The sequence below is a fragment of the Tenrec ecaudatus genome, chromosome 15, assembly GCF_050624435.1.
Source record: "Tenrec ecaudatus isolate mTenEca1 chromosome 15, mTenEca1.hap1, whole genome shotgun sequence".
NCBI classification, from domain to species: domain Eukaryota; kingdom Metazoa; phylum Chordata; class Mammalia; order Afrosoricida; family Tenrecidae; genus Tenrec; species Tenrec ecaudatus.
Window position 1 is genome coordinate 77657450 of NC_134544.1, and position 26045 is coordinate 77683494.

The window sequence follows — 26045 nt, forward strand, 5'->3', positions numbered from 1 at the left end:
GGAGGCTGAGGCCCTCACAGACAGTCCCTCCTTATGGTCCGTGGGGAATTATGTTCAGGATAGAATGTATCTCTGTCTCCTTAGTGAATAGTTTGAAGAATCTGATCGCCCAAATGATCCCTTCTCAGGAGACCTCTCAGGTGTGTCCTAGCGCCCAGATCTGCCCTGTGCTTCCTGCTGCCTGAGGAGGGTAGACAAATCTCAGGGAATGTCAGCTTTACTTGGAGTGTCAGACAAATCTGTGCAGATTAAAGCCAAAGATGAGTGTGTCACTCTGAATACTCATGGTCAACCTGGCCCTTGTCACCGTCTCTCTGACAGTGGAGCTCTGTTCAGAAGAGAAGTTAAAAGTCAAACATGGGGAACATTTCACCTTCATCAGTTTAGTAATCTGTCTAAACATTTCTCTGATCTACTCTGCTCTAAACTAAAGAAAACCATCAATGGGTTAACTTTTCTCTCTCTGAGGAGGAGGCCTTGGGGTTCAGGGAACACAAAGAACCGCTGACATAACTACCCAAAAAGACAATGTCCTACATCTGGGTTTTGAGGGTCGTGACTGGGGACTTTAAAACACATGATGTGCAGCTAAATGTCTCTCTCTTTCCAGAGTGATGATAATTGAAGACACTTCGAAACCATTTGTCCCATGCTGTAATAAATCATGGATAGAGTCTCCTGAACTCTAAGACACGAAGAAATAAATGGTGCCTTTCTATCAGTACCTACGACTATGGCTGTCAGCGTCCCTTCAGGTCTGGGACTGAACTCACCCCCTCAAATAATCCAGTCAAATAATTGACAAGCCTACCAGAGAGCAATAGTCCTGGGGAGATACAATTACCTTAGAATAATCCAACTTCTGTGATTAAAAGGGCATCATTTATCCAGGGGAAAATTCAGAATGTTTGGAAAGAAAAGGTAATTGTAATAGGAGCTTGTGTGTATTTACAGTCAATGAAATGAAACAAGAGTGTATGAATAGTTGAATGAACATTAATCTTCTTGCTATACCTTCACACAATTCACAAGAACATATAAGGATAAAAATAGAAAATAATATTAAAATGTTTTCCTTAGTTCTCTCCTCTGGTGGGGAGAGAGCACCTCAGGTTGTTGTTTATGAACTTGGGGTCTCCCAAGAACAGAACAAGAACCCAGAGAAGATGCCCTAATTCCATGTTCATTCTGCTCCCTCTGCTCTCTGGAGCTGACGGTTATGCTAAAAAACATCTAAATATCAGTTCTCAGAGACAGGAAGAGGACTAAAAAGCATGACAAAGAGGAAAATAGGGTAGGGAAGGCCCAAAGGCGGCTAGGAAACCTGTAACTTGCTCCCCATGCACTGAGTCTTGAATCTGGGTCATGTGCCTGTTTGTCCTGAGACCCTGTGCAATACATCCCAACCTTCCCTTCATGGTGCTTACAATCTGGTCTCACATAGCTCCCCTGACCTACTTTTGTCTGCATTACCACACACATCAAATAAGTGCTATATTCCTGTTGTGGGGACCCAGGTACTTGAGATAATCTCTTGAAGAGTGAGTCATTGTTTTTTTTTTTTAAACATTTAATTAGGGGCTCATACAACTCTTATCACAATCCATACATATACATACATCAATTGTATAAAGCTAATCTGTACATTCTTTTCCCTAATCATTTTCTTTTTTTTCTCCTCTTTTCTTTTTTTTACATTTTATTAGGGGCTCATACAACTCTTATTACAATGCATACATATACATACATCAATTGTATAAAGCACATCTGTACATTCCCTGCCCCAAATCATTCTCAAAGCATTTGCTCTCCACTTAAGCCCTTTGCATCAGGTCCTCTTTTTTCCCCCCTCCCTCCCCGCTCCCCCATCCCTCAGGTGCCCTTGGTAATTTATACATTGTTATTTTGTCATATCTTGCCCTATTCAGAGTCTCCCTTCCCCCCCTTCTCTGCCGTCCATCTCCCAGGGAGGAGGTCACATGTGGATCCTTGTAATCAGTTCCCCGTTTCCAACCCACTCACCCTCCACTCTCCCAGCATCGCCCCTCACACCCTTGGTCCTGAAGGTATCATCCACCCTGGATTCCCTGTGCCTCCAGCCCCCATTTGTACCAGTGTACAACCTCTGTCCTATCCAGCCCTGCAAGGTAGAATTTGGATCATGGTAGCTGTGGGGAGGAAGCATCCAGGATCTGGGGAAAAGCTGTGTTCTTCATCGGTACTACATCGCACCCTGACTGACCCATCTCCTCTCCTAAACCCCTCTATGAGGGGATCTCCAGTGGCCGACACTTGGGCCTTGAGTCTCCACTCTGCACTTCCCCTTCATTCAATATAATATAATATGATATGATATGATATGACATGACATGACATGACATGACATGACATGACATGACATGACATGACATGACATGACATAACATAACATAACATAATATAATATAATATATATATACACACACACATATACATATCTTTTTTTTTTGCATGATGCCTTATACCTGGTCCATCTTGCACCTCGTGATCGCACTGGCTGGTGTGCTTCTTCCATGTGGGCTTTTTTGCTTCTGAGCTAGATGGCCGATTGTTCATCTTCAAGCCTTTAAGACCCCAGACACTATCTCTTTTTTTTTATAACATCCTTCCTCCTTATGAAACACCTCATGTAGTAGCTTGTGCATTTAGTGATCAATTTATCTCAGGATAGACAAGAGTGTTCTCTGAACACTATCTGCCTGGACTCAGCCCAAACCCCTAAACCTGAATGCACAATGACACTGGTGTCTGTTGAACGAGTATCTCTTTCTCTGTGTTATCGATCTATACATTTTCCTATCTCTGCTGTCTTTCTATCTATCTATCTATCTATCTATCTATCTATCTATCTATCTATCTATCTATCATAAATCTATTAATTGGTCTATCAATCTGCTGAACTATCGATTTAGCTGTCAATTTTCTCTATGTAACCTGTCCATATCTCATATCTCTCATCTATCTGTATTTTTATGATCTATGTTTATGTTTCCATTCATTTCTTGCTTAACTTTATTTCTGAAATAAATCCAAGCTTAACGGGAGCAATATGTTTTGTTTTTGTATTAGTATGCTATATATTGGACACTGATTCTAGTTGGCTAGACCCATTTATTTGTTTGTTTACTTATGAAATTCTTGATGTCCTCATGACTTTTTATTTAATTAAGACCATAATTGATCATATTAAATTGAATTACTTCACTATTCGGTGGAGTTCTGCTATTACTTATTTATTGCATTTAAAATATTAGCCAGAATTTGTATGATGTATTTTGAAGGAATAATGTTATATTCTCAGCACCTGTCTGTTAGTTCATCATACTGTGGTGGCTTGTGTGTTGCTGTGATGCTGGAAAATATCAAATGCTAGCAGGGTCACCCAAAGTGAGAAGATTTCATCAAAGCTTCCAGACTAAGAACAGACAATGCAGAAAGACCCCACTACCTCCTTCAGTGGAAGAAGTTTGAACATCGTATGCATATCTTTGAAGCGTTGTTAAATACTGACAGTCTAAAGAAAGGAATTAGGAAATTGTTGAAGCTACTGTCAGAGGATGGGTCCTTCAGGTTCAAGGACACTCAAAATGTGACTGGAGTCAAGCTGGTTTCTTGGAGGGGAGTTGGCCATGAGGACGTAATTTGGGTAAAGCCTCTGGGAGTCGACCCATCAGGATCTTCATTTGCTGATGGGGCATGACTCAGGTAAAGATAAACAGCTCCAAAAGTCTTCTAATGATCAAAACTGATCATTTGCATACTATAAATTTAGGAAAATTGGAAGGGGCCAAAGATGAAATGGGATGCTTGAAGTTTGCTTGTTATCCTAGGCATTCTGAGCTTAAATGAACTTAAATGGTATTGCAAGCTGATCAGGAAATCATAAGATTTACTATGCCAGGAACTACACAATGAAGAGAAGGGGATGGCATTCATTGTCCGAAAGGATCTTGCTAAACCCATCATGAAATACAGTACTGTCTGTGATAAGATCATATCTGCCTTCAAGGAAATCCAACCAATACAACTATTATCAAACAGTACTTGAAAAATGCATTTGCTGTAAACTTTAACATACAAATAAGTGAGGTATAAGACTAATAAATAAAAATTATATTTTTTGTGCTCCTTCCTCCCCACTTTCTGCTGTTGAGATTTCAATTCCATTATTATACATCCTACATGCAATAGGTCTGATTTTACATATTTATTATACATTAATCTTGCATTCCTTTGTCATAAAAATAGATAAATTCGTTGGGGGAAACAGTGTGATGGAGAAGCATCCCCGGACAACAACAAGAAACCAGCCCTGAAATGATGCATCTGCACCTGCCCCTGGGGTGTGTCCTGTGATCTGTGGATTCTGAGTGGCCCCTGCGGCGCAGGTCTCTCCCAGCAGGGAGTTCGTGTCTGGGTTCACACTGACTCCCTCTCCCTCTTTTCTCACAGAGTACTAGATGGCGTTGCCTTCCATTTTCTAACCTTCTATTTGCCAATAAACTGTGTTTTTGTCATTGTCTCTGGAGGTGGTAATTTGAACCTTCATGGAGTCTGTATAGTTGTCAGTACAGAGATGGAAGTATTTGCACAGAGAGCTAAAGGAAGGCTACATACCAAGGTATTTCTCCCCCCCCCCCAAGGTATTTCTTATTCTCCCCCCTTGAGGGGCTGTTAATTTCACGGTATTGTAGTGATAATTTCACAGGAAATGAATTTCTTTATTTCTCATCTCAAAGTTCATAACCAGTAAATAAAGAGAAGATTCAACTAAATATCCTGCGTCACTGCCTCAGCGAGTACAGCTGCCCTCCCCTCAGGTGTCCTGACGCTCTCAGGATGTGGATTTCTACAGCATGTGTCTCACACAGGAAGAGGTGGCAGTGTCCTCGGAGTTCAGGCTGCCGATCTGTGGATAAGCTGTGCTGACTGACACAACCCGAGAGACGTCTTCCTGCCTTGTGTGAAGCCCTGGGCATATGTTGACTTCCAGCCCTTCCACCAAAGGCCTTTTCCTGGTGCTCATCACACCCGATTCATACCGTAGTTGGAAAAGGTGGATCCAGAAGTCTTGCAGGACACCTACTCTCCTGGCTTCTGCACCTTGGCCTCAGCCGGCACTAACTGCATCTGGGCATGCACACCTGTGAGGAAGTAAACCAGAAGGTGAGGGCTCTGGAGCTGCCACAGTCTTCTCTCCAGCCCCATGTCTTATCTTACCCAGGGCAGCTGCCAATAGGAAAATAACGCTCCACAGTCACTCCTTGATGAGTGCACTTTGGTGTCAGAGGTTTAGGTGTAACCTATGCCGAAATGTCCTTGTTTAATAATGTATCAAAGGAGATGTCTTCAGGTATCAACTCTATAGGGCTCTTGTGCATACATATAATTCACATTCATGAATGCATTTCTGGTCTACATCAGGTATAAATAAGAGAAAACTGGAGAACTTGACAGAGCCACACACCAGGATTGCTCCGCTGCTCATCTCAAATGTGATCTGGAATCCTGATGGCTAGTGGTGGGTGTATCTCATGATGTGGGTTGACAGCTGGTCACGACTGCTACAGATGTATCCACTTATACTCCACCCCTATAAGTTCACTGACTTCATAGATGGGGTCTGACAAAATCAGCTTCTCATGGACTAATACTGACCAATCAAGAGGGCCATTCCTCTGTGTCTGTGATGAGGTATAGTGATCTTTCACTGACTCACTGGGGTGGGTGTGGGGGGAGTCTTACTCATTTTACTATGTAATCCTCACTATTACTACTTATGGAATGAGTGTATTTTCACAAATAGCTATATCTTCCATGAACTTCTATATTTTTTACTCATTTAAAATAATGTATACCAAAATGTTATTTTAATAGGCATGAAGCTTTCTTATTTCCTCTCTTCACATAAAAACCAGCTCACAAAAACGTATTATAAGAAAATTGAAAAACAACCAATGAAATAATACAAAAGTATGTAAAGTACTCAGAAAACTTTCAAAACCAAGCAATACAATCTTTAAAATATAAGGAAATATTTCTTTATCCCCATAAGTCTGACAGAATCCCCCAAATAAATTTAATAATTGTGCAAGATGTACTGAAGATATATTAATAAAATTAACATAAGTTGTAAATTTTAATTTAAAAATTATATCAGTGTTGTGAAAAAAGATTAGTGAGAGCCCATAAGATTAGGACATATTTCTACAAACTCAGATTTTTTCTAGTGTACAGCACCTATTTTCTGAAGAAAAAAAAATCCTTCCTTGCCTGAATGGTCCTAAAACAATTCAAGTGCTCAGGGCTCGAGGAAACCCATTACTCATTGGATGCTCTTCGTTTACAGGTCAGGGAACTGATTTCTCAGGTTTCAGCTCAAAGAACCTAGGGAGAAAACATAGGGCTGATCAAATGTAGATCAGTTTCCCGATGCTGGGTGATGAAACATCCTATATTATCTGTCCACTCATCCCTCTATAATGTCTTGTCATGTGGAGATGACCACAACTCTCTGCCCATAAACAAGCTCTAGGACCTCTTGGACACCTGACACTCCATTTTCACTCTGGACCCCTGCTCTGTCTCTCTTGGACTGTCTCTTCCTCTCTGAGTCAGGCACCTGCTCCTTATTCTGCAACATGAGCCGTGGGTGCACTGATGCTGGAAGTCCTTGCATGCACCATCAGAGAACTGAAGTGAATTGACATATCAAATGTCATCCGAAATCTAGAGGAGGTCTACTCAGATGGGAAGAGCTGTGTTCTGCCTACCTGAATCAGAAGCTACCAAACCCATGTATTTGTAAAAACAAAACAAAATAAAACAAAAATGTAAATTCAAATTTTATAAATTTCTAGAGACTGAGTATTGTTTACTGTGACAGTGAGAAACTCCTGGGCCAGTCATCAGTGGAGCTTGCATTTTGTGAGCTTTGCCTATAAAACCCCTCCAGATTTTCAAGTGAACATTCAAAATAAGCCCTGTGTTTCAGACACTGGAGGAGGAGACTTTTATCATCTCAACAGACTTAGCACCAGAGGAAGGTCAATTACACTGACTTTTCATAGCTGGAGGTGAAATATTTCCCCTATCAACCACACACTCCATATCCTACTTATGAGACCTAAGTGGGAGGGTATAGTGAACAGGTATTAAATACTCAAAGATAAAGAACGGATGTACTGAAATGCAGGAAAGGAACATGGACAGACCAAACTATAAACTACAACACAGGCATGAAGGTCAGAGCCTTACTGTCCAGGTGCTATAAAAGATTCATTCTCAATCAGAAGAACACACAGAAACTCCCTGTTCTCCCACTTCATCACCATGTAGATTCCCAGCATCACAATCCTGCATTACAATTTAGAATGGGAAGAATCTGCTTCTCTGAGGAGAAAAACAAACAGAACAAATAACATATAGCAAACATGGCTATGGTCTAACACTTGCCAGATTAGCATGAATCCCCACAAACTTAGTTCTGAGAAAAGGGTGAAAAATGTTTCTACCTCGAGGAAACACTAAATACTAAGATAAATTTTCATTCATCGGAATTCATCTCATTTGTAGATTGATTTTCTGTGTTGACATACCTCAAATTTAACTCATAATTTGTATTAAATGTTTTTACATTTTATTTTACGTTGAAAACTGAACTGAGTATTTTTTCAATCTCTCAACCAATTAATATTCTTCATCAAATCACCGTAGTTTGTCACTAGAAGTGCGCAGACACTTGGTTCTGGAAATGGAGTGCTGTGTGAAACAGAGTCCTTCTTCCTAGAAGAGGGGACCGTGGGACAAAATCATCTGCAGAGTACATTGAAATCTGCAAACAAAGAGTGAGAAGAAGACAATGGATGGATGTATGGATTGCGATAAGGGTTGTACAAGCCCTCAATAAATTGATTTTTTTAAAAAGAAGAAAATAAATGTCTAGGGAATAATGATGGTGACTTGTGTACAAATGTTCTTGATACAATTGATGAGTGGATACAAGAAATGTAAGAGCCCTCAATAAAATGTTTTGGGTTTTTTTTTAAAGTGAGGAGACTTAAGAGATGATCACATTCTAATAGAGAGTAAGTCAGGTGTAGCAGTGAATAAAGAAAACAAATAGCAATGAATTAATTTCAAAATATATTGAAAGTAATATGTGAAGCCAGAGGCTTCAGGAAAATCTTTCAAGTTTAAAAGACAAAATGAAAATTACTTATGATACCTAAGTACTATCATAAAGAGCAAACTTGTCATTATCCAAAACAGTGGACTAGGACTAGAATTCAGATTAGGAGCACCAGGAAAAAACATGCGTTTAATATCTTTTAGGGAGAATCCAGACTGCATCATATTTGAGAATGACATGTTTTGTATATGTATCGTCCATTTTGACTAAAGGTCACTCTTTACTAGAGACTGGAACTTCCCCATAGGGATCTCTAACCTGTAATCTTTTTGGACACCGATTGTCGGTTTAATCGTGCAAGGGACCAGCTGGTGGGTGGTAGCTGTTCACCTTTCAAACAGCATCCATGATCTTGAACTTTGTGTCGCCAGGCATTGCGACATCATCACTTACAAATACAGAGAGAAATACAGTTGACAAAAACTTTTAATTGACTGTAAGCAAGGGTTGTTCCATCTCAATCCTATCCCCCACCTACTCTGGGCTGAGAACAATAACCTCTGCTAACAGTTTCTGAGCTACGAGCCGGAAATGAAGGGAGAACATGCTTTCTGTGACGTTCATAGAGATGACCTCATTATTTTCATTCCTCTTTTTTTATTTAGTACTGTTACATCTGTCTTACATTTATATTCATGTTTATGCAAAATGAACCACATAGTAGATTTCAACAGATGAAAATGTTTTTGTCTATCAAACAATTATGAAAATGTTTATTAAGAAAACATGATTCACAATCTATTGAAAAAACAGAGTTGTTGGTCCTAGTTAGAATACAAGAAAGAAATTACTTTTGCCTTGTTTACACTCAAAATCCAACATTTATTATAGAATGTCTAATAAATAGAAAATGTAGACAAGAGTCTTGAGTGACTTCCGGATATGTAATAAAATTCCCAGAAAATGATAGAGGCAATGGTCTTAAACAGAATTGGAAGTTGTCTCACATGTGAATGTCAGTAGGTTGAGAAATACACAACTCCATATAATCAATAGAAGAGATATATCCAAAACATTTATACGTATGGTAAGAGGGAAAATAAAATAAAATCAGTAGATTTTCTAGGTAAGAATCTAACAAGAATGTGTCAGGCCTAAGAATGGCCTGCCATTTTCTCAAACTACAGTGGACACAAAGGACCACGGAACGCATCGCCTACATTATGCAGAGATAGCAAGCCCAAAGAGGAGCCCCGAACCTTCCTGGAAATGCACAACGGTTAATATAATTTCTGCCCAACATACCCCCCTTCTCCTTCCCTCAGGATCATAAAGTAGTCTTCCAAATGTTGTGAGAGAAAAAAAAAACCTTGTTATTTTTTAATTACATTTTTCAGTGAACTATTTGAAACTCAACTATCCTTTTTTCATAAATTAGAAGTTCTCTCTTCCCTGGAATCCTGGGAATGGTATGATTTACCTTTAAAATAAAGAGCCAAGAGGTCATTTCCTGATAATATTCAGAAAAATGAATAAGATTTTCTTTTCTATCATTTTCCAGCCAGTAATTAATGCACATTTCCCAACTGTCATAATTGAAATCTGAGCTATATAGAAATAATAGTGTATACTATTATTAGCTCAATAAAAGTAGATTGGCTTAATTCTGGATAATTACACGTTACTACTGAAAATGTTCTCTGAAGGAGATCTATTTAATAATAATAATGAAAAGCCACCATTCCTGGCAGGTATAGGGCAGCTATGGGTGGGTCTCACTCAATGACAGCTAATATCATTCCAACATTTCTGAACAATGCCAAGTACAAGAATTTAAAAATAATTACTTAACAATCCTGTTTAATATGTAGTCTACTTATATCAGACTATAAATTATTGTTCACTTTGGATGAGGCAAGGTAAATGATTTCTAACAAAAGCTGCCTCTGCAATTATTATATTAGAAATAGTTAATATGAAAAATATAGATAAGTTCTAGTACATGGCAAAATATTTCCAAGACAATGTTTTATAACAAAAACAAGGGAGGGGTAGACACATTTAATATAAATACCTAATACATATTTTGACGTAATTCTAATAATACTGGCTTCAGAGAATAACATACCTCATTGAATGAAACCGTTTGGAAAATCAGGGATCGATTCTTCAGTTATTTAAACTGTTCTACTTGAAGACCAAAAGCGTGTGGTTGAATATACAAAATAGTTATCAACACAGGTCATTTTAAAGAGCAAAACACGCATCAAATGAGATTTCGCAAGTTACATTCTCCCTACAGGATCGTGTGCAATATGCACCTTTTTCCAACTTTGGGTTAAAATATCTACAAAACTGTGGTCTTCGAGCTCTTGTTCCATCTGCCAGTTCTTTCTGATCCTCAGGAGACAGTAGATGATACCGTATTCCATTCATCACCATCCTAAGGAACTCAGGGTTGTCCTGAATGAGGGGTTCAGTTGGGACGGTTTTACATCAGACATTCTTCGAGATGAGAGGAAATCTGATGTTAGCGAGGACGTCCACCCTAAATGGCTGACGATTCGGCGCCTCATGTCTCAGGCCCCTGACAGCAGCATCATAAACCTGCTCCACTGCGCTCACGGTCAGGGGTCTTGGTTGAGGAGAGGTGTTACTCACTGAGCATCAAGTTGGAGAAACTCCTCACTTTTGGAAACAAGTGAAACGCTGGTGAATAAAGGCGTCTGCAGTGGCTTTCAACTCAGGACAGTCTAGACACGCTGCTAGAACGCTTAGAACGAGACAGTCTGAAGCATCCACTTTCTCTTTTGAAAATCAACACACATGTTCCTCACAGGCTGAATCGGGTACTGGTTTGCGGCATCCAAAAGAGACTGCACGTTGTTGCTATTCACAGAGATCCTAGCAGTGTAAGCACATTCCACCAGGTGTTCAATAATGTCAGGTCGGCATCTTTCAGTTCTATGTCAAAGGACTTTGATTCCAGCGTGTCAGTTGTGAACACGACGTTAAAAACTGGGCTGGTTGCAGCCAGGACCACACGATGAACAGGGATCTTTCTTTCCTGGACCACAAGAATCACATCACACAAAGTTCTCTGTCTTCGCATGTCATTCATGACTGCCATGGAGCCCACCAACAATTTCGCTTCTTCCCAAGCTTCAGGTTTCGTCTTGGTCTTTCTCTTGCTGCTCCGAGCCACCCTGGAGGCTGACATCCTCCCTAAGCTCGGCTCCCCGGGCCTGGTGCAGGCTGTGGGCTGCGGTCCCTTCTGTTGGGGAACTCTGAGGTCAGGCTGACTGCAGCAGTGTAGGAGGCGGCTCAGCAGCTGCTGAAACACCATGCTGGGCTGAGGCTACAGCAGCAGCTCCAGGGCGAGCTGGGTTGCATGCTGGGCAGAGCTGTAGCAAGGTGGTAGACAAGCCTGTGAATCCGAAAACAAGGCATTTTTGTTTGTAGGGAAGAAAAAAGGTTTCCAAAGAGAAAAAAAAAATAAATCCTCTATCCACAAAACAATGATGATCTTATGCATAAATGATTCTAAATATGTCATAAACACTATAGCTGATAAACAGAGAAATGTTGTTAGCTACATTTCAGCATACAATGTTAACTTGGTAAATCAATCCTTACACATTCACTGCTAATCACCATCTCGCAAACCATTAACCCTTATATGTTAATGTGCTGAGTATCCTGACAACACACTGATAACTAGCTGAAAAGCCACTCATCCTCCAGAACTTCTACTAACACCCTGAGCATCGCCTGATGCCCACAACAACGTCAACATGTGCTTAACAAATCCAATGACTATGCACACCAAATGTAACCTAATGCAGTTATTCCAATTCTTTGAATCAGTGTCACAGCCTGGACTGTAGTCTATCAACGTAACCCTAACCTTATGACCCTAAATCTTATATTCAGAAACTACTTCTGAGAACTCTAATCCTTAAGCAGTAACTCTACATCATTATACCTTAACATGTACGCTCCTAATCAACTCAAAACATAATCTGTTAGGCAGAAACTTTCTAAACATAATGACCTTTAATCTGTCCGCCAACATCTGAATCTCAAATCATCACAACTGACTCCTAATTCTATTGCTTGATTCTTGTTCTTGAGCCAGGAACACTGATTAATCTCAGGACTTGGCTTCTGATCTTAAGTACCGACTCTGCCTCTAGCACACTAAAACCCTAAGCTAAGCACCGAACTTAACACACCAAAAAACGCATGCTGCTAATTACATGTGTGGATTTGTCTCCTCTCGCAGATTTTACCTAAATATAAGGGACTGCGAGAGGTAGACATGCAAAATTAGGAAACACCAACACATCCTCTGTTTTCAGTTAACGTTTACAAATGGTTCATGAAATTTGGCAAAATGAAGGGATATATAAATGTTTAAATATGACATAAGGCATCATGACCGAGTTCCATCACAGGACTCTTGTGGTCCTCAGCTCTACTGTGTCCTACACTCAAGGAGCCTTCTCTGCTATTAGACATATGCAGGGATGTGTTGCCCAATAACCAAGGTGACCAAGAGCTCAATTGTACTTACTCACTAATTTGTAGTCACAAATTCACCTGGTTTCTCCCTCAAAGATGTAGTGAAACAGTGTTTAATGAAACAAATAAATAACTAGTTATTCTACCTTTGATCCCCCCCATTCCATCTTTCCCAGGGACCCTCATGTCACTAGAGATCGAGGTGGTATCAAACTAAAAGTTCCTTCATTGGAACAATGATCCCCATTTTTCATTACATTGGATTTTTCCTCAGACTTAAGGGCTGTGAGGAAGATGTAGTACACCCTTCTAACCCTAAATTATTTGGTTCTGTGACTACTTGAGTTTCTAGTAAAACAAACACTTAGCCTCACCAGACATACTTCAAGTAGGAGCTGTAGCTTCACCCCTTAAGTGTAAAGACGTTATTCCCAGGGACATCCTGTGGGTCCAGTGCCAGGAACGCCCTCTCAGCGCACACTGGGCTCTCCACTCATGGAGAAGTAAGTCCTCAAATAATCACTCGTGATAACAATAGGCCAACCTGCTGCTGACTTAATCGGTTAAATCCTGACCAGGCACCCTGGGTGCACGGATATCTAAATATACCCTGGAATGAAAGCGAGACCCGGATGTGGACAAATCAGCAACCAAGAAGCCATTAGTGGAGGTTTCAGAGTCAGCGTGTTAGCACAGGCTGAATATCTTTGAGCTCAACCCAGGGGCTTCCGGAGGCAAAAGGCTATGTTCCTCCCTGAGCTTGTCTTACATACCTACTAGCTGAGGGTACCTGGCCTGGAATAGGTCCCCATGTCCAGGTTCCAGGTACTTTTACCTTGCAGGAAGCACAAAACATCCAAGCAAGGATGATCCACTGTCTTTCCACACACAGCCTGATCTGAAATCCAAATCCGCCCCAATTTCAGCACCTTGAATTATCTGCATCCAGGTACACCTGGATCCTGAGCAGGAGCTGGAAATAAAGGAGGGAAGGTGAGAGGCGGATTAAAGGGCAATTACCTGTAATTACTTCAGCATCATTATTAAATTGACGTAATTTATACTCCAGGAGCCTTCCTCATTGGAATATCCATCCTTTGGTGAGTCCAGAAAATCATGGGTTCTCAACCTTCCTAAGGCCACGATCCTTTAATACGGTGCCTCATGTTGTGGTGATGCCCAAACATAAAATCATTTTCATTACTACTTCACAGCTATCATTTTGCTACTGTTATGCATGAGGAGAACCATGTGAAAGGGTCGTTGGACCCATAAAGGGGTCACGACCCACAGGTTGAGAACCACTGGTCCAGATGAAAACAGAATAAACCCGGGGTGGATTGGGTGAAGTTGCTGTGGGAGGTGTTCTTAGGAAACACATGGCAGCTCTGGGAACACCTTGCACACACAGACACACATGCACACAGGTGAACACATGAAAATATTAGCAAACAAGACACCGGGTAGGGCAAGATATGACAAAATAATAATTTAAAAATTATCAAGGGCTCATGAGGGAGGGGGGAGCGGGGAGGGAGGGGAAAAAAGAGGACTTGATGCAAAGGGCTTAAGTGGAGAGCAAATGCTTTGAAAATGACAAGCAAGCACAACGGTTTGTTTGAAGATCTCCAAGCAACTTTGGCTACAGACCTAGGAAGAGACAAGGATCTTTTCCTGGAATTATACATGGAATTGTATGGTATGTGAAATGTATTTCAATAAATATTTTAAACTTAAAAATATATATGAAAATTATAATTTATTAAGGTTCATGAGGGAAGAAGAGTGGGAGAGGGAGGGGAAAATGAGGAGCTGATATCAAGGTTTCAAGTAGAAAGAAAACACTTTGAATATGATGATGGCAGCATATGTACAAATGTGCTTGACAATGGGTGAATGCACAGATTGTCATAAGAGCCATAAGAGCCCCTAATAAAAGTATTTAATATAAAATAAAGCATTAGTATTGTAAAGCATAGTACCTATATTTTGAGAGCAAAATCAACTCCTCAAACATGGGAGACTTCCTCTAGTTTTTGGAAGATGCCCTGGAAACATCCCGATGTGTTATGCAAATTCACAAACAGCATTGACTTCTCTGGAGGATGCAGAGAGCTTCAGCATCTATAGAACTTCTAAGGTTAACTCCGTACCTTCAAATGCTTGGAGTGCAGAGGCCTTGTGAAAGTACAACATGCCTGCAGGGAAGGAGCGAGACTCAGGAGCCACTGTCATATCCAGCTCAAGGGAACAATTAAGGGCAGGTTCTGAGGGGGCTGGGTGGGTTTTCCTTTTTGGTATGTGGCATTCCCTTTTCCAAAATGTAATTTAAAACAGAATTTGATAAGGGATGCTTGTGTCAAATTAAATATCGAATTCTACAGGGAATATTTAACTGGTTTAATAAAAGAATGAGGACCACACTAAAAGCGGTGAAGATGGGGCCCGCATTTTTAGGGAGTGTCTCTAACTGTGGTTGACATTTCCATTAATCCAATTCTTTCTCATAACAACCCTATAGGACAGAGTAGGACTGCTCTTGGAGGATTCTGATTCTGTAAACCTTTATGGGAGTAGAGAGCATTCTCTTTCACCTGCAGAGCCATTGGTGATTTAGAATGACTGACCTTGCATTTAGCAGTCCACTGCATAATATACCCCACATGCAGGGCTCTCCAAGATATCTAGAACATTCTTATTCAACATCACTTATGGCTATATAAGTAGAAGGTATGCAAATAGACCCCTCTCCTGCTGATGAAACCATCCCAGTTCCAACTCTGAAGCTCTTGGAGAGGTGCTCCAGCTCTGGAATTCCCAAGTGACCCCATTCAGGACTGAACACATCTAGTCACCATGGAATCTGCATTGAGCTCAATTTTCATTTCTAGAATTTCAAATGGTACTTTGATGGAGAGCAAGTGCGTATGAGGGGGCATGAGTGAGAGCCAGTGAATATATTATGATTTTCATGATCAGGATGTTTGTGTGTTTGCAGGTATCCATTGTGAGGTGTAGCTATGTAATCTGAGGGAGACGAGGCAGCCTGAGGCTTCTCTGAGACTCTACCCTGCAGTCTCTGCATTCCCTATCTGTGTGTATAATATGTACTGGGTCTGCTCAGCTCCAGCGAAGGGACGGAAGTGGGTTTCATACATTAATACTGTTGGTAGGACATGCCACACAGACTCTCTGAAGGGCCAATTCACCATCTCCAGAGACAATGGTAAGAACATACTATATCTTCAAATGGACAACCTGAAATTCAAGGACACAGCTGGGTATTTCTGTGCACAAGACGCACAGTGTGGTAGTTACATAATCTGGTATAAATGTGGGACTTGAGAGGATAAAGACTGAAGGGGTGGACTCTAGTCTGTCAATCAGAGTATGGCCAATGAGGCTTCTGTGTGGGCATGGTCTTCTGTGAATTCTGGGGAATCCAATATTCCTTTCTTGGAGGTAGAAGACACTCTCTATACTCCCTAGGAGACTCCCTTCTGACAAGGCTGACTCCCTGTGAGACATCCCTGAGAAAAAGCCACATGGACCTACCCTGATGCAGCCCTGGGTGCTGGAGAATCCATGTAGAGACCCCTGCCAGCACTTAGACGTTTACAGTGCTACTGGATCCAAAGACTTTCTACCCACTGGCCTGTGATCATCTTGCATTTGGGATCATGGCATGTATTTCATGAGTCTGAAGAGGACTATATAGATTGGATATGTGGGCTAATACTGGAGTTACAGTCTTGGACCTGACTGGGGTGAGATGCTTCCTTAATGTACAATTGCCCTTTATATAAAAATCTCTCTTATATACAATATATGTATGTCTATGCATTTTTTTCTCTAGTTTACCCAGACCAACACACACAGTGAGGGGAAGTCAGAGTTAACCCAGACATGAACGTACCCTCGTGGAAGAGGTTAGGTTGCAGGGTCCCTCAGGACCAACAGAGCACAGGACCCAGACCCAAGAGCAGGTGCAGGTGGAGCTGACCACTGGCTTCCTGTTGTGTCTGGGGATTCTTCTCCTTCTCAGCATCCCTCAGGGAATCGGTGCATCTCCTCACTTCTTTCTTAAACACTCACCCAATCTCCCTGTGATGGTAGGATGATTTTGAACTTAGCTTCTGTTCTGTTCCCCCCTCTAACTCCCCCCAAATGTCCCATATTAATTAGAAATTCCTACATCTAGGATAAATTCTCTTCACATCATCTGCTTTCTCAAACACTTTACACCATGCTTTCAATACCCCTCCTGTATTCCCTCCTACCTCAGTATAACAGGCCTTGCTCTGCACAGAACCTCACTTTATTTTATATATATATATATATATATATATATATATATATATATATATATATATATATATATATATATATATATATATATATATATATATATATATATATATATATATATATATATTTAAGACAAAATAATATAAGAACTTAACAACAGTAGCCCAATCCTATATCAAGTCACCTGGCTCCATTCATCCAGATATTTTCTTCTCTGAGTTCATTCGTTTTATTAATTCACAGCTCCTGTCTGCCCTTTTCCCCACAGACTAATTTGAGAGTCAGTTTTTTCTACAAATGCAGTTTGTTTAATTTAGTAGTTTTGAATATTGATACAAGTGTGCGAAAAGAGAGACAAGACACCTTTTATGCTTAGTGTCAATGTGCCTCCACATAACTCACCTTCCTTCCTTCCCTATGTCTCCTTGTCCATGGGCTATACAAGTCCTATTCTGTACAGGGCACCCACAGCTTCCCTATGAGTTCTGTGGGTGGCTATGCCTCCATGTATTATTGAGATCAGAGTATCCTTCTCTAGAGATGTGCACAGGGACTGATTTTCCCTCAACTGGCACTGTGGCTGCTGTAGTTATGATCGCATATTTCTGAGTCAGACACACACAGAGGGAAAGGCTGTGGAACCAAGACACAAACACCCATGCAGGGAGAGGGCGGGGTTCAGGGATCACTCAAACCCCACAGATAACAGGGGTCTTTGCGGGTAAAATGCAGAGGAGCCTAAGCAGGATTAGTTAAATTCTCAACCTATTTCCTCTACCTGCACAGAAAACGTCTCTGCCACAGACCTCCACATTTTTGTAGCTCAGTGTGTGTATGTTCTTGTATGTACTTTATATGTTTGTTTGTGTGTGCTAATATACATGAACTATTCTTTGCATTCATATACTATACTATGTGATAGAATTTGTAGTCTGCTCTGCATTTATTTTATTATTATAATTCTAGTATATTTTAGTGTGTCTATGTGTTTTTTTCTTAAGTAAATGCATGTGTATTTATTAATCTGAGGATAGTGTATGAAGATTTGTTAGGTCTACTACATGTGTTCATTTGTTCATAGTATGCATGTGTATGTTAATATGACTGTTAGAATACAAATGTCATTGTGTGAGTTTCCTTTTAGCGTGTGTTCACATTTCACCTCTATGCGAGTATGTGTTTGATAATATGTATGCATTAATATGTGTGTATTTTGCTGCAGGTATTTTATCCACTCAAACAGGAAGATTCTGGAAAAGACGGATAGGCACAGGGGCTACAACTTAAGGCTAAAATATAAGAACAGTTGTGAGATTGCCTCAGGATTGGGTGGTGTTTCATTTTGTTGTATTTAGGATCACTATAAGTCATAATTGACTCATCAGCTAGCAATATTTTATCCTATGTTTTCTCTGGGGACCTTAATAAAGAAATATCCTTAGTGTTTTACAATTTATTTTACAATTCACAATGTAAATTCTGAGGTGTTCTCTTTGAGAACACCACAGACACTGCAAAGATTTTAACACATAAGACAGGAAAAGCCAATGACGAGGCCAATGACTTCAGAATTCTCCTCACCAATGGAAACCAGGTTGTGATAGTTCTCCAACATCACATTCTGATATAGAGCCTTCTGAGCAGGGTTCAGGAGCTGCCATTCCTCCCAGGTGAACTTTACAGCCACAACATTGAATGTAAGTGATTCCTGTAGTAAGAGGAGTCAATTTAATGGCGTATTTTACACTTGAAGATTTTAAAAATATATCTTACAGTAAAGAAAACAAAACAGTAATAAAAACGATTGTGATAGTGCATTCCATGTGTGGTAAACTTAACTAGGTGGTGACTTCAATTGCAGCTGCTGTCCCAGATGTGATTACATTGCTTGAGCCAATGAATACTTCTCCTGGTACATGGTATACAGCTATTGATCTGGCTAATACCTTCTTCTCAATACCAGTCTCAAAGGACCACCAGAAGCAGTTTGCCTTCACCTGGCAGGGGCAACAATATACTTTCACAACTCTCCCCCAGGGGTACATCAACTCTTCTGCCCTGTGCCATAATTTAGTCCGAAGGGACCTTGACCACCTGTCTATTTCACAAAATGTCACACTGGTCCATTACATTGATGACATTATGGTGATTGGACCCACTAAGGAGGATGTATAAAAGACTCTAGGTTCATTGGTACAATATCTGCGTACAAGGGGTTGGGAAATTAACCCAACAAAGATTCAGCTACCCTCCACATCATTAAAATATCTAGGGGCTCAGTGGTGTGGGGCATGTCGAGATATTCCTACTAAAGTGAAGGATAAGCTATTACATTTAGCTCCCCCAACGACTAAAAAAGAGGCACAATGCCTAGTCGGCCTCTTCGGATTTTGGAGGCAACATATTCCTCACTTGGGTGTTCTACTTCAACCTATTTATCAAGTGACATGAAAAGCCTCCATTTTTGAGTGGGGCCCAGAACAAGAAAAGGCTCTTCAACAAGTTCAGGCTGCCGTGAAATCTGCTTTGCCACTGGGACCATATGATCCAGCTGACCCAATGGTGCTAGAGGTGTCAGTTGTAGATAAAGATGCAGTGTGGAGTCTTTGGCAGACCCCTATTGGTGAATCACAGCGTAGACCATTGGGCTTTTGGAGTAAAGTCTTGCCATCCTCTGCAAACAACTACTTCCCCTTTGAAGAGCAGCTGTTGGCCTGTTACTGGGCCTTGGTGGAGACTGAACGCCTCATCATGGGCCACCAAGTCACCATGAGGCCTGTATTACCTATCATGAACTGGGTATTGTCTGACCCACATTATCATAAAGTTGGACATATGCAGCAAAACTCCATTGTTAAATGGAAGTGGTATATGCGAGATCGGGCCAAAGCAGGATCTGAAGGAACAAGTAAGCTGCATGAAGAAGTGGCCCAAAGGCCCACAGTCTCCACTTCTGTCACATTGCCTCCTTTCTCCCAATGTGTACCTATGGCCTCCTGGGGAGTTCCTTACCATACTTTAAGTGAAGACCAAAAAAGTCATGCTTGGTTTACGGATGCCCCTGCACGATATGCAGGTGCCACTCGTAAGTGGACAGCAGCAGCACTGTAGCCCCTTTCTGGGATCTCCCTAGAGGACAGTGGTGAAGGGAAATCTTCCCAATGGGCAGAACTTCGAGCAGTGCACCTGGCCATTCAGTTTGCATATAAGGAAAAATGGCCAGATGTGAGATTATATACTGATTCATGGGCTGTGGTTAATGGCTTGGCTGGATGGTCAGGGAATTGGAAGGACCATGATTGGAAAATTGGTGACAAGGAAGTATGGGGAAGAGGTATGTGGATAGACCTCTCTGAATGGGCCAAGAAAGTAAATTGTATCTCACATGAACGCTTACCAAAGGATTACCTCTGAAGAGGAGGACTGTTATAATCAAGTGGATAAGATGACACGTGCTGTAGAGACTGGTCCTCTTCTTTCCTCTACCACCCGTTATCACCCAATGGGCACATGAACAAAGTGGACACGGCGGCAAGGATGGAGGTTATGCATGGGCACAGCAACATGGACTTCAACTCACCAAGGCTGACTTGGCCACTGAGACTGCTGAGTGCCCCATTTGCCAGCAACAGAAACCAACATTAAGTCCAAGATATGGGACAATTCCTCGGGGAGATCAACCAGCAACTTGGTGGCAGGTTGATTACATAGGACCACTTCCAACATGGAGGGGACAGCGTTTTGTTCTTACTGGAATAGACACCTACTCTGGATATGGATTTGCCTTCCCTGCACGTGATGCTTCTGCCAAAACTACTATTCGTGGACTTACACAATGCCTCATCCACCGGCATGGCATCCCACATAGCATTGCTTCAGATCAAGGAACTCACTTTACAACAAATACAGGGCGACAATGGGCCCATTCCCACAGAATCCACTGGTCGTATCATGTTCCTCATCATCCTGAAGATACCGGCTTGATAGAACGATGGAATGGGCTCCTAAAGACACAATTACGGTGCGAACTAGGTGGCAACAACTTGTAGGGCTGGCAATGTTCTCCAGGAAGCTGTGCATGCTCTAAACCAATGGCCAATATATGGTGCTGTGTCTCCAATAGCCAGAATACATGGGTCCAGGAACCAAGGGTTGGAAACTGGAGTGGCACCACTCACTATTACTCCTAGTGATCCTCTTGCAGCATTTTTGCTTCCTGTCCCAGCAACTCTCTGTTCCTCTCAGCAACTCTGTGTTCCTCAGGCCTGGAGGTCCTGTTCCCGAAGAAAGGAACTCTCTCACCTGGAAACACAGCACATATTCCACTGAACTGGCTGCTGAGAATGCCCCCTGGGCACTTTTGACTTCTCATGACTTTGGATCAACAGGTCAGGAAGAGTGTCACCATACTGAGTGGTGTGATTGATCCTGACTACCAAGGAGAAATTGGACTGGTACTACATAATGGAGGAAAAGAAGAATATGTCTGGAATCCAGGAGATCCCATAGGCCGACTGTTAGTGTTACCATGCCCTGTTATTAAAGTAAATGTTAAGTTACAGCAACCCAATCCTAACAGGAATTATAATGACACAAACCCCTCAGGAATGAAGGTCTGGGTCACCCCGTCAGGCCAAAAATCACAGCCAGCTGAGGTGCTTGCTGAGGGCAAAGGTAATGCAGAATGGGTAGCAGTAGAAGGTAGTTCTACCTAGCAGTTACGACCACGTGATCAATTGCAAAAACGAGGCTTGTAATTGTCAATGTATTTTCTTTGTATGTGATTATTGCATATATTTCCTTTGTTCAAGTATGATATATCAGATATAATTTGACTCAGTGTGTTTTCATTTACATGTATGATAGATGATTGATGATAAGTATAAGTGTGATTTCATTAATATCTGGAAATTATATACGTATGAATGGGTAAAGAGTTGTATACAGGTGCCAGGTTGGCAGGGGGTGGATTGCGATAATTTATTGTGCCAGCCTGGCCGATAAACACAAGTAGGATTAATTGAAGGTCAGAGGGATAAGTGGCTCTGTGAGCCTCACCTTGCTTGTTCTGTGCCTCAGTTTAAAGGGTACACTACCTGTGGGATGCCTAGCCTGTGGTCTGTGTCGCTGTAAGTTGAGGTCCCTTTAATCCCACACGATTGGAATGTTCATCTCTGGAGCTGGGGACCGACAGTTTATGACAGTTGGGGACCTGCCCTGCTGTTTGCTGCCTGGAAATATATAGCCCAACTCTCTCTACAGAAGGGGATTGGCAACTGGTGGCTCTTAAGCCTTAAAGGACTGCTAGTGTCTCACTGCTGTATAATTTAACTGTTAATTTCTTGTATTATCCATCTGTATATAACTTAATGGTTCATTTCTTGTGTTATATATCTACCTTTATAAATATATTTATATATAATTACTAGCAATCTGGTTTGTCTCTCTAGAGAACCCTGTCGAACACATGCTCTCCAAGGGGCCCCTTATAGTTCTGTTGGGTGGATTCCTGGAGCCCACCTAACCTTGCCTAGGCAGGGAAGGTGCTAGGTTGGCCTAAGAAGCCATCATAAGAAGAGGGAGAGAGAGAATGCCTGCAGGCATGGTTTGAGAAGGGACAGTGAGACATTGGCCGGTCATCTGACCTGTTGATTTGGTTTTGTTAGCCTCTGCAGCCACATGGTTCAGAATGACCCAATGGATTAGGGATTTTCCAGCTTCCATTTCCTTGAACAACTGCAAGCCGCTTGTGTGACCTGCCTTGAGAGCTACTTCCACTCTATGAGTCAACAGCTTGCTGTCTGACCTTCCCATTTGGATTCCTCAGCTCCTGCAACTTATTATCTGACCAGATTCAACAACTTCACTTTGTGAGTCAGTGGACTGTTGCCTGATCTGATGATCTGGTTCATCAGCCTTTGCAAACACATTAATGAGGTGAACCCTACAGACTGACCCCTGACCTCTATACAGATCTGGGACTCACCAGCTTCCACATCTTGAGGAGGTATTTATTTACTTGATAGCTATTTAGTTTTGTGAGATGCTGCAGAGCAAATGATGGAGCACCTTGAACCTCTACCTCCTAGGTACTTGTCTGCTACTGGTCCTACAAAATGAACTTTAACATTTATGATTCAAGAACTAAACCAATGGAGATAATGACCAGGGCAGAAGGGACAGAGTGACAGAGCCAGTGGTTATAAGTCCAGAAAAGGCTTTTCAGTCAAGATAGTGGGACAGGAAAGCAAGATAAAGAGGAGGATATCCCCCAAGGAGATGAGAGGAGGCTATGCAGATGGAACTATGAATAAGCCTACCTTCAGGGGGCAAAATGTTTGAGAGGGACTGAGAGAAGAGGCCTTCCCTAAAGAAGATCAAATTAGCCTATGCAGATTTTAAATATGAATCCCAATGTGCAGCCTATTGATTCTGATACCAAATTATATGCTGGTACTTAATAAAACTTATACCTGTGACTCTGGACTGTAAGTTGTACGTGGCCACGGCAAAGAAATTAATGAGCTGAGTAGGAGAGGCCTGTGGGAACAATAACTGGTGCCATGACTGAAAAGTATTGGAGAGTACAGGTATGCTTAAGCTCTGCTTCATATGAATCAGACCTGATGTTGACGGTTGAATCTGTTTCCTGCATCTATAGTTAGAGGAGGTGAGAAGCTGTCAACCATTTTTAAACCACTATTGGCTGAGGTTAAAAATTTGCGTTTTAAATTTTATATGCACTAATGAAAATGCTGCTCTTTGGGAGATTATGTAACACATCACCTTCAGAAAGAAGCATTAAAGAAATTTAATCAAACAAAAATCCCATGGAATACTGAACTCTTCTAATGAAATGATCTTATTTCCCCGTAAAAACTAGGCATAACATATAATTTGAATGATTGTCATGGGTTGGCCACAAAATAATGAATTATGAATTGGACGATAATGTCATCCAAAGAATCCTCAGGGACGCAATGTAAAAAGTTATTTTTAATCCTATGATCAGTATATTCCGAATCTTGTCCAGCCCAATGTGGAAATTAGTGTCAAAGTGTATCTCTAACTTCTACTATTTCAAATTTCCACATTTCCAATGCACTGCATCAGTATTATGCAGGCTTATACAATTCCAGTAGGAAATACAGAAGAGGATAAAACACATCAGAATCACCTGCGCATTGGTCGTTTTTTTGTTCCTTAGGACATTGCCAACAACTGGGGTACTCTATGTTTGTCTTATCTGGATCAGGTCTAATGATGTTGACAAATTTCAATCTCTTACGAGGATATCCCAGAAACAATAATACCCAAATCAGGCACTTCTTCTTCTTTCCTGTATGCCGCTGCTGGTGTTGCACAATCTGTAGGCTGAGGGGAGAATACAATGTGAGTAACACACAACCTGTAGGTCTAGATGCTGTTAGAGTTCTGTTCCTCTTCTTACACAAAATCCCTAATACTGTTAATGGTGCCCTTATTGAGTGATGGAAATCATGCTTTTAACACGAGCAATAAAATCTAAAACTCTTAATTTTCAGACACGTGAGTAAAAGATGGCTTTCGAATAAATAGTTTAGACACTGAAATACACATTGCACAACGTCAAATAAGCTTTCAAAAAGAAGAAACAAAAAAGCCAGATCCCTACCTCACAGCATACAGAACTATCAATTCCATACGGTGTGATTCTCAAGAAGAATGATAAATCAATGAACCTTGAAGATGGTTATGTTAATTAAGACAGCTGGAAACATTATAAATGGGCTATATGAAAAGCTATTGTAAACTGAAGATTACTTTCTAGATGGAACTATAAATCATAAAATCACTTCAGAAACACTGAAAAACTCACTATCAAGTATAGTTAGATGCGTAAGCTGCTGATAGGACACAGGAGACTTCCCTACAGAGTTTCGAAGACTGTAAAGCCATGACAACCAGTTAATTGGTTTGTACCTCTGACCTGGAGATTAGCAGTCCAACTCTAAACACACGTCAAAACCGGGGCTCCATATAAACACATATGTCATCTATCAGATTGAAATTTATATGGAGATTTTGGAAAGAAGTAAGAAGTATACATCACCCATAGTGAGTGCACTTTTGAATCCAAAGATAAATAATGCTTTAAATGTAGTATTATTTGTTGTAACCTAATGCAGTTTGATAGTTGACCTAGGCAGGCCCGTGGTGAGGAATTGGCTTGTGAGGAGTACAGGCAATCTACTTCTAAGGTATTCTCCCTGAGGGGAAGATGACCTCCATCTTTGGTTAATTTTCAGAAAGGATTCAATGGAGACCTAATCAAAGTGGGGTTGCAGGAAACAGACACTGAGTTATCACTGTAATCAGCAACCCAAATCTAAAACCCAACTCACTGCTATCGAGTGGATTCCAATTACAGCAACACTTTAGGAGAAGGTGGAACTGCCTGCCCCTTGTGGGTTTCTGAGAATGTAACTCTTTATAAGAGTAGATACCCTGCCTTTCTCCCCAGGTGTTACTTGTAATTCTGAACTGCTGACCTTGCAGGTAGCAGCCCAATCTTTAACCAGTAAGCAACCACCAGGCCTTTTGCAAATTGACTACTTACCCAGTGAATTATATCATTCAGGGAGATGCGAAAAGACCTAGGACCCTGGTGGGCAGGACAGCCTGGGCCCTTGTACACGTTCACTCTCCTGGGGCCAGATCCCAGGAAGCATGGATCCCTCTCCAGCTCTGCCCCCCTAGAGCCCCAGGGTTGCTAACCTTGTTTGGAGTCAGGTGAATGGATTTGGTTCACAACCCAGTCAGAAGTTGAAATCTTTTCTTGTGATGCTTCAGTGTACAAGACAATAGTAACAGATTTCTAACTCCCTAGACTGGACTGTATTTCTCTGTGGCAAATCTTTGTTGAAAAGCAGACAATGTCGAGAAAGGCATGGCAGGTTCTTGGCCTGTACTTCTTGTGCTAAATAGTGACCACCCCCAACCCCTAGGATCAAAATCATGTTCTAAACTGAGGGAATCTGGATTATAAACAAAACCCACTCTA